The sequence below is a fragment of the Hemitrygon akajei genome, chromosome 1 (genome assembly GCF_048418815.1).
Source record: "Hemitrygon akajei chromosome 1, sHemAka1.3, whole genome shotgun sequence".
Classification (NCBI taxonomy): domain Eukaryota; kingdom Metazoa; phylum Chordata; class Chondrichthyes; order Myliobatiformes; family Dasyatidae; genus Hemitrygon; species Hemitrygon akajei.
Window position 1 is genome coordinate 166917065 of NC_133124.1, and position 8708 is coordinate 166925772.

Below are 8708 nucleotides of genomic sequence, written 5' to 3' on the forward strand. Positions count from 1 at the left end.
AATCCTTACATCCAGCAAAGGCATGCCTCTCTATTTCTGTAGCCTCTGTTTGCTCCTATATCTCTCCTCATCTATGTAACAGCCACTAAACCACGTGCAGAGTCTGGCAGTGAGTGAGTTGGTCTGCTTTAATCTCAAATCCTATCATTGATGTCAATGGGCAAAGCCACATTTGTTCCAAGAACAACAGCAACTAACCAAATAATTCCCAATTGTTGACAAAGACCACCTTTAGTACAGACTATTTTTTTGTATTGCACTCTCAATATTATTTAGCCAATTCATGTGACTAAGAACCAGCTTCTAAGAACAAGATCACCAACACTTTCAGGTAGTCAGGCCTGATGCTAATGTTGAATGGAACATTAGATTTGTCTGGCCATTACTGAAGAGTATAGTCTTACTCCGGTAGGTGTTGATTCTAGTCCTTGACAACAACGCAAACTGGTTGCAGTTATTCGTCAGTCCAAAAACTAAGCCTGGGTCTGTGCAGATGATGGTGATGTCATTCATGTACAGGAGAGACTGAAATGGCCCGGGCTATACGTGGCAACATCACCCCTTTTATGATCTTGTCCTTCTGATGCATTCTGCAAGAATCTGTCTGAAACACACAGTTAAGACTTGGAGAGAAGATAGCCAGTCTGATTCCAGAGTTGACGGTGAAGTTATCTGTCTTGCACCCACTGATCTGGTTTACACTACAGAGAATTGTGTTGAGCAGCTGGATCCAGTTTCTGTTTCCTTCCCCACCTACCACCTTGAGGAGCAAGTCCATTTTGTATCTGGATTGTATTACGATTACATTAGTATTATTTTCACATTACTGAGCTGCAAAGGAAAACATAACTTTCATATTGTTCTTGAAGACTCATAACTTCAACTTGAATAAAATTCCAAAAAGGACAGTCTACTGGCTATATTCAGTTCTGTGAGACAGGATGGGCCAGGAGTGCTGGAAGTGTACTTGAAGATATGGGCTTGGCTGGCCTTCACCATTCACAGGCCATCCCTACTATCCACCTCCTCAACTGCAAAAAGAGTTTTCTACAACTCTGTGTGAAGATTGTACAATTCCATCTGGTCCTTCATGGCTTTCTGAACTTCTTTGTAGATGAAGGAACTCTTTATGTTTTCTCCTTGATTGCTTCCCACCAGGGAAATTGAGAGTCAGTGAAGGCTTTCATACTTCTCCACCACAATGTTCTCTCATGACAGCAGCTTGACATTCAAATTCCACGTCCCCCTGACTTCTTTCCAGTCATTTTGTGTGTGACAGGAGGCTCAATAGGAGGCAGTGGTCAGTGAAGAACAACCAGCATGACTTTGTGGATCTGACCATGACTGCCTTTGATGAGAAGAGTTGTATCTGCAACTGTTCTGAGTTGTCCAATCACATGCAGGTAGGTTGTGGCTGTAATCCTCCTGCAGAAGTGCAGAATAAGTAACTCAATGAAGCATTGTTGCTGCTTGCTCTCTTGTGGGCACAGCCATGTTGTTGAATCACATTGATAATGCAGTTGAAGTTACCATAAGAACTGGTGTTCAATTAAAACTTTGATTTCGGTGATTGAGAATTTACCCACCAGCAGCGTCTCCATGCGAGATGCATGACTATTGAACATTGCTGACCATATATAGAACCCCCGGGGCCACCATTGTGCCATTGACTCCTTTGCAAATTGTTACAGAGTTAGAAAAATCACATCGGCCTTGACCCTGGTAAGGTATTGCAAGGGATTAACTCTCCACAGTAACATTTGTATTTTCCTTTCTGCCATCATTTTGCGATTCTTATATAAATCCATGTGTTTTCCCCAAATAACCAATTAAATTTTTGTACACAATTTTCAGCGTTTGAACTTCCAGTTTTATATTATTCCAGCACCTTTTGCAATTCTCTCTTCTTTCTCCAATGGTGAGCCCTTGATATTTGACTTGATTCCCTTTACTCCTGCCTGAACTCTCAACGTCATCAACATCCATGGTTTCTGTATTTGGGGGCTTTTAACTTTGTTCATTCATAAACTATCTGTCCAAACCATATTGTCACCTCTGTAAAAACCAGCCAATGCTCTACCGCACCATTGAAACATAGACCTTCCTACGTTGAAGTAACTATGATCAGACAGGATATCATAACAAATGTAGAGGAATGCAAAAGCAAGCACGAGATTTAGACTCAACTTCTTCCATCATGGCCACAACCAACCTCACTATTATTTAGCATCCCCCTTCAATGCAGCTCTGCTCTTCAGCTCATCACCACCACCACCCAATGAGTTCCACAATTACACCAAATTCCAGATAAAGAGGCATATTTCTCTAAATACTTGATTAGAGATATGTTCTTCAAATCTACTCTCTGAAACACCTACTGAATTAGAAGAAATTTAATATTCACTCTTGATTAGTGTCATCTCCAGAGATAAAAACTCCACAGTCTTTTTGAAGTAAATCTTTGAATTTCAATATGTACCTATAGAAAATCTGTTGTGACTTGCCACGCATACAACTGCGGTGTTTGGGAATGTTGGGACTAACACACTCCAAATGTTGCAGGAACTCTGCAGGTCAGTTGGCATCTACCAAAGTGAATAAACGGTTGATACTTTAGGCTGAGACTTTCATCCGGATTGGCTAGGAAGGAGATGAAAGCAAAAATAAGGAGTTGGGGAAGAGGGAACACTTCATTGTGAATGTGAGAACAGAACTGGGAGGATCGTGTGTTGTTGGGGGTGAGGAATGAAGCAAGAAGCTGAGAACTGATAGATTGAAGAGACAAAGACTGACGATAAAGGAGTATAATATGAAGGAACATAATATAAGATGGGAAGAGATTGATAGGGTTGATGCTGGTTGGATGCAACCCAGCTTCTGCCTCGGACAGGTTCCTGACATCGGGGTTTGCTGTCTCAGGGTCAGCACTAGGTCGTGGGGACTGGGGTCGTGACCTTAGTTGTTCTCTTACCCCACCATTGCTCAGGCAACATGAAGGTGATAGGTGAGTTCAGTCTTTCTACAAAGGTTCTCTATATCCCCTATTAGAGTCCATCTTCTTGAGCCCATTATCTCATCCTCATAGAACATAGAACATAGAACAGTACAGCACATTACAGGCCCTTCGGCCCACAATGATGTGCTGACCCTCAAACCCCACCTCCCATATAACCCCCCCCACCTTAAATTCCTCCATATACCTGTCTAGTAGTCTCTTAAGTTTCACTAGTGTATATGCCTCCACCACTGACTCAGGCAGTGCATTCCACGCACCAACCACTCTCTGAGTGAAAAACCTTCCTCTAATATCCCCCTTGAATTTCCCTCCCCTTACCTTAAAGCCATGTCCTCTTGTACTGAGCATTGGTGCCCTGGGGAAGAGGCACTGGCTGCCCACTCTGTCTATTCCTTTTAATATCTTGTACACCTCTATCATGTCTCCTCTCATCCTCCTTCTCTCCAAAGAGTAAAGTCCTAGCTCCCTTAATCTCTGATCATAATCTATACTCTCTAAACCAGGCAGCATCCTGATAAATCGCCTCTGTACCCTTTCCAATGCTTCCACATCCTTCCTACAGTGAGGCGACCAGAACTGGACACGGTACTCCAAGGGTGGCCTAACTAGAGTTTTATAGAGCTGCATCATTAGATCGCATCTCTTAAATTCTATCCCTTGACTTATGAAACCTAACACCCCATAAGCTTTCTTAACTACCCTATCTACCTGTGAGGCAACTTTCAATGATCTGTGGACATGTACCCCGAGATCCCTCTGCTCCTCCACACTACCAAGTATCCTGCCGTTTACTTTGTACTCTGCCTTGGAGTTTGTCCTTCTAAAGTGTACCACCTCACACTTCTCCGGGTTGAACTCCATCTGCCACTTCTCAGCCCACTTCTGCATCCTATCAATGTCTCTCTGCAATCTTCGACAATCCTCTGCACTATCTACAACACCACCAACCTTTGTGTCATCTGCAAACTTGCCAACCCCCTTTTCTCCCCCACATCCAGCTCGTTAATAAAAATCACAAAAAGTAGAGGTCCCAGAACATACCCTTGTGGGACACCACTAGTCACAACCCTCCAATCTGAATGGACTCCCTCCACCATGACCCTCTGCCTTCTGCAGGCAAGCCAATTCTGAATCCACCAGGCCAAACTTCCCTGGAACCCATGCCTACTGACTTTCTGAATAAGCCTACCGTGTGGAACCTTGTCAAATGCCTTACTAAAATCCATGTAGATCACATCCGTTGCACTACCCTCATCTATATGCCTGGTCACCTCCTCAAAGAACTCTATCAGGCTTGTTAGGCACGATCTGCCCTTCAGAAAGCCATGCTGACTGGCCCTGATTAGACCATGATTCTCTAAATGCCCATAGATCCCATCTCTAAGAATCTTTTCCAACAGCTTTCCCACCACAGACGTAAGGCTCACTGGTCTATAATTACCTGGACTATCCCTACTACCTTTTTTGAACGAGGGGACAACATTTGCCTCACTCCAATCCTCTAGTACCATCCCCGTGGACAACGAGGACATAAAGATCCTAGCCAGAGGTTCAGCAATCTCTTCCCTTGCCTCGTGGAGCAGCCTGGGGAATATTCCGTCAGCCCCGGGGACTTATCCATCCTAATGTATTTTAACAACTCCAACACCTCCTCTCCCTTAATATCAACATGCTCCAGAACATCAGCCTCACTCATATTGTCCTCACCGTCATCAATTTCCCTCTCTGTGGTGAATACCAAAGAGACGTATTCACTGAGGAACTCGCTCACTTCCACAGCCTCCAGGCACATCTTCCCACTTTTATCTCTAATCAGTCCTACATTTACTCCTGTCATCCTTTTGTTCTTCACATAATTGAAGAACATCTTGGGGTTTTCCTTTACCCTACTCACCAAGGCCTTTTCCTGCCCTCTTCTTGCTCTTCACAGCCCCTTCTTAAGCTCCCTTCTTGCTACCCTATATTCCTCAATAGACCCATCTGATCCTTGCTTCCTAAACCTCATGTATGCTGCCTTCTTCCACCTGACTAGATTTTCCACTTCACTTGTCACCCATGGTTCCTTCACCCTACCATTCTTTATCTTCCTCACCGGGACAAATTTATCGCTAACATCCTGCAAGAGATCCTTAAACATCGACCACATGCCCATAGTGCATTTCCCTGCAAAAACATCATCCCAATTCACACCCACAGGTTCTAGCCTTATAGCCTCATAATTTGCCCTTCCCCAATTAAAAATTTTCCTGTCCTCTCTGATTCTATCCTTTTCCATGATAATGCTAAAGGCCAGGGAGCGGTGATCACTGTCCCCCAGATGCTCACCCACTGACAGATCTATGACCTGACCCAGTTTGTTACCTAATACTAGATCTAGTATGGCATTCCCCCTAGTCGGTCTGTCAACATACTGTGACAGGAATCCATCCTGGACACACTTAACAAACTCTGCCCCATCTAAACCCTTGGAACTAGTCAAGTGCCAATCAATATTAGGGAAGTTAAAGTCACCCATGATAACTACCCAGTTATTTTTGCACCTTTCCAAAATCTGCCTCCCAATCTGCTCCTCGGTATCTCTGCTGCTACCAGGGGGCCTATAGAATAGCCCCAATAGAGTAATTGCTCCCTTCCTGTTCCTGACTTCCACCCATACTGACTTAAAAGAGGATCCTGCTACATTACCCACCCTTTCTGCAGCTGTAATAGTATCCCTGACCGGTAATGCCTCCCCTCCCCCCCCTCCCCCCCTCCCCCCCCCCCTCTCTGTCTCATTTAAAGCACTAAAATCCAGGAATCTTAACAATCCATTCCTGCCCTGGTGCCAGCCTAGTCTCCGTGATGGCCACTACATCATAATTCCATGTATGTATCCAAGCTCTCAGTTCATCACCTTTGTTCCTGATGCTTCTTGCATTGAAGTACATGCACGTTAGCCCTTCTACCTTACTATCTTTATACCCTTTATTCTACTGCTCTTTCCTCAAAGCCTCTCTATATGTTAGATCTGGCTCATTTCCCCTACCAACTTTTTACTTCATCCCCCCTCACTCACCCACCCAGCTCACCTGATTTCTGAGGTGTAGTACCCCTCCCTTAATCATCTTAATATTCTGACTTCTGCCTCTTCCTTTCCAGTGCTGATGAATGTAAGAAAGGACTGTTGTTCATTACCCTCCAGAGATGTTGTCTGACTTGCTGATTTCCTGCAGCATTTTGTGTATGTTGATCAAGCTTTTCAATATCTTCAGAATCTCTTGTGCAGGTTTGAATACCATGTCTTTGAAAACTTGTTTTACCTCATGTGGCAATAGAACAACTCCACCCGAGCTGGCTCACAAGAATGCAGAAAACATGTTATTTGTAGCCCAAGAGATAGACATTGCAGATACAGCTCTGAGACAGATACTTCAGCTCCATGCAAAACATTTTTTGTGCCCTACCCTGGCTGCTTACTTCAAGTATTCTTTCTGGGAAAAATGTATGTGCAGATGCTTTCATTTGCGGATACCTGATTTATTTTGCTTTCCTGGTGGGGGGATTTGTGCACTTTGGGGGTTGTATAAGTAAATCGTAGGTGAACCAAAAGGTTTTTCTCCCTAGCCTCCAACCCTGTCTCTGTGACCACTTCAGTTAATGTAATCTCCCAGCTAACACCGTTCATTGTCCCCTTAAGTACTCAGTTCCACCACTTAAAATGTCCCTGTATCGTCACACTCCGCCAAAACACAGTTTCCATAATTCCCTCCAGCCCTACACCACTCCAATTCTCTAAAAACACCATTATAAAGTGTTAGGAGCTAAGAGTGTAATTAGGTCATCAAACTCATGGAGTCTTTCTGTCATTCAATCGTGGCTGATATATTAACTTCTCTCAACCCCATTCTCCTGGCTTCCTCCATCCCACATAACCTTTGTCACACTTTCTGTGGTGATGCTTTTTTCGCATCTGTCAATGGATGGAGGAATGGGTGATGATCAACATCATGATCCTGGGCAGAAGTTATGGAGATCCTGAGATGCACAGTCATCAAGATCCCTGTCTCAGCCTTACCTGAGTAGTGAAAAGGAAAGCTTGTAAAGCAATGTGTTTGGCATCAGCTTGGCTGCAGGAGTCACTGGATGGATTCTCAATGACGTTTAGCCACCTTAAGGTCTCAACTCTGGATTTGCTGTCTGGGTTTACGTCTCTCCTGATGCTGCCCACAAGGCAGTGTGTCTATTTACCCACAACTGTGCATCCAGTTCACTAGCACCAGGGCATATCCATGCACCCATGGGCCTGCCTGCTACGTGTGCAGGGCCTGGACTTCCTTCCCGATCTCTATCGTTCAGCCTGAGTCCGAAAGGAGTTCAGTGTCTGGGTTTTGCCAGCGAGGAGGCATTACATGACGCTTGCTGTTGGAGAGGTTATGTACTGGCAGGGTTGGTCTTAACCATTCAGCTCTCTTTTCACAAGAGTCCTAGCCAGCGGTGGAAGTGGGAAGTGAAAACAACCAACAATACCCTACTACCCATTGTATTGCCACACTGGACATGTCACAAATGCCATTTTGATCAATCAAGAGGCTATTCACCTCTGTTGCAAGTATCTCCAATGACATGGTCTCCACAGTGATCTATGGCCATCAGTTTCAGAAATTCACCACCACTGGGTTAAATAAATTCCTATTCCTCTCTGTTCTCAAGGGACGTCCTATTCAGCAGCTTTGTCTTCTGATCCTAGGATCCCCTCTATAGCAAACATCTTTTCAATGAAACACACACAAAATGCTGGAGGCACTCAGCATGCCACGCAGCCTCTTTAGAGAAAAGTACAGTCGACATTTCAGGCCAAAACTGCACTTTTTCCATAGATGCTGTCTGGCCCGCTGCACTTCTCAAGGATTTTGTGTGTGTTGCTTGAATTTCCAGGATCTGCAGATTTACTCTTGGTTGTCATCCGCTCCATGTCCAGTCTATCTAGTACTTTCCATTTTCAATAGGTTTTTTTTTTATCTTACCCTGCCCCCTCCCTCATGCACAACATTCTTTTGAACTCCAGGATGACAGCAGGTAGCTGTAAAAAAAGCCTCATGTGTTAACCCTTTTATTCCCAGGATCATTCTAGTGACAATTATCGGTCCGTCTCCAATGCCAGCACATCATTTCAGAGAAAAGTTACCCAAAATTGCTTGCAACACTCAATGTGCAGTTTGATTAATGATTTATAAAGCTGCTGTATTACTTTCTATCGTACTCAAGTTTAATCGAAATCAATGCTATCATTGCGTTTGCCTTCAATATCACTGACATAACCTAAAATAAGGACACCCGTTCATTTGCATCTCTTTCTGAAACTTCTCCACCTTTAGAAAATAGTCTGCATGTTTACTTCTTCACTAAAGTCCATAGCCATATACTTCTGTACACTATATTCCAGCAGTCACTTATTTGCCCATTCACCTGCATTCCCAAAAACTTCACACCACCCTAAATCTGCAGTTACCTCCTGTACTTAATCAACTTACAATCTAATTGACTCCCTGCAGCTTCTGCACCCATCCCTGCCTCTGTGACCTTCTCTGGTCCCAGCGCATCTCACTTTCTGTGTAGTACCCTCAAGCCACTGCACCCATCTGTCCACGTAACTCAAAGTTCTGTAGATTCCCCTCACTTATGTAATGTCCTCTGAAAAATGCAGCCCTTGTTG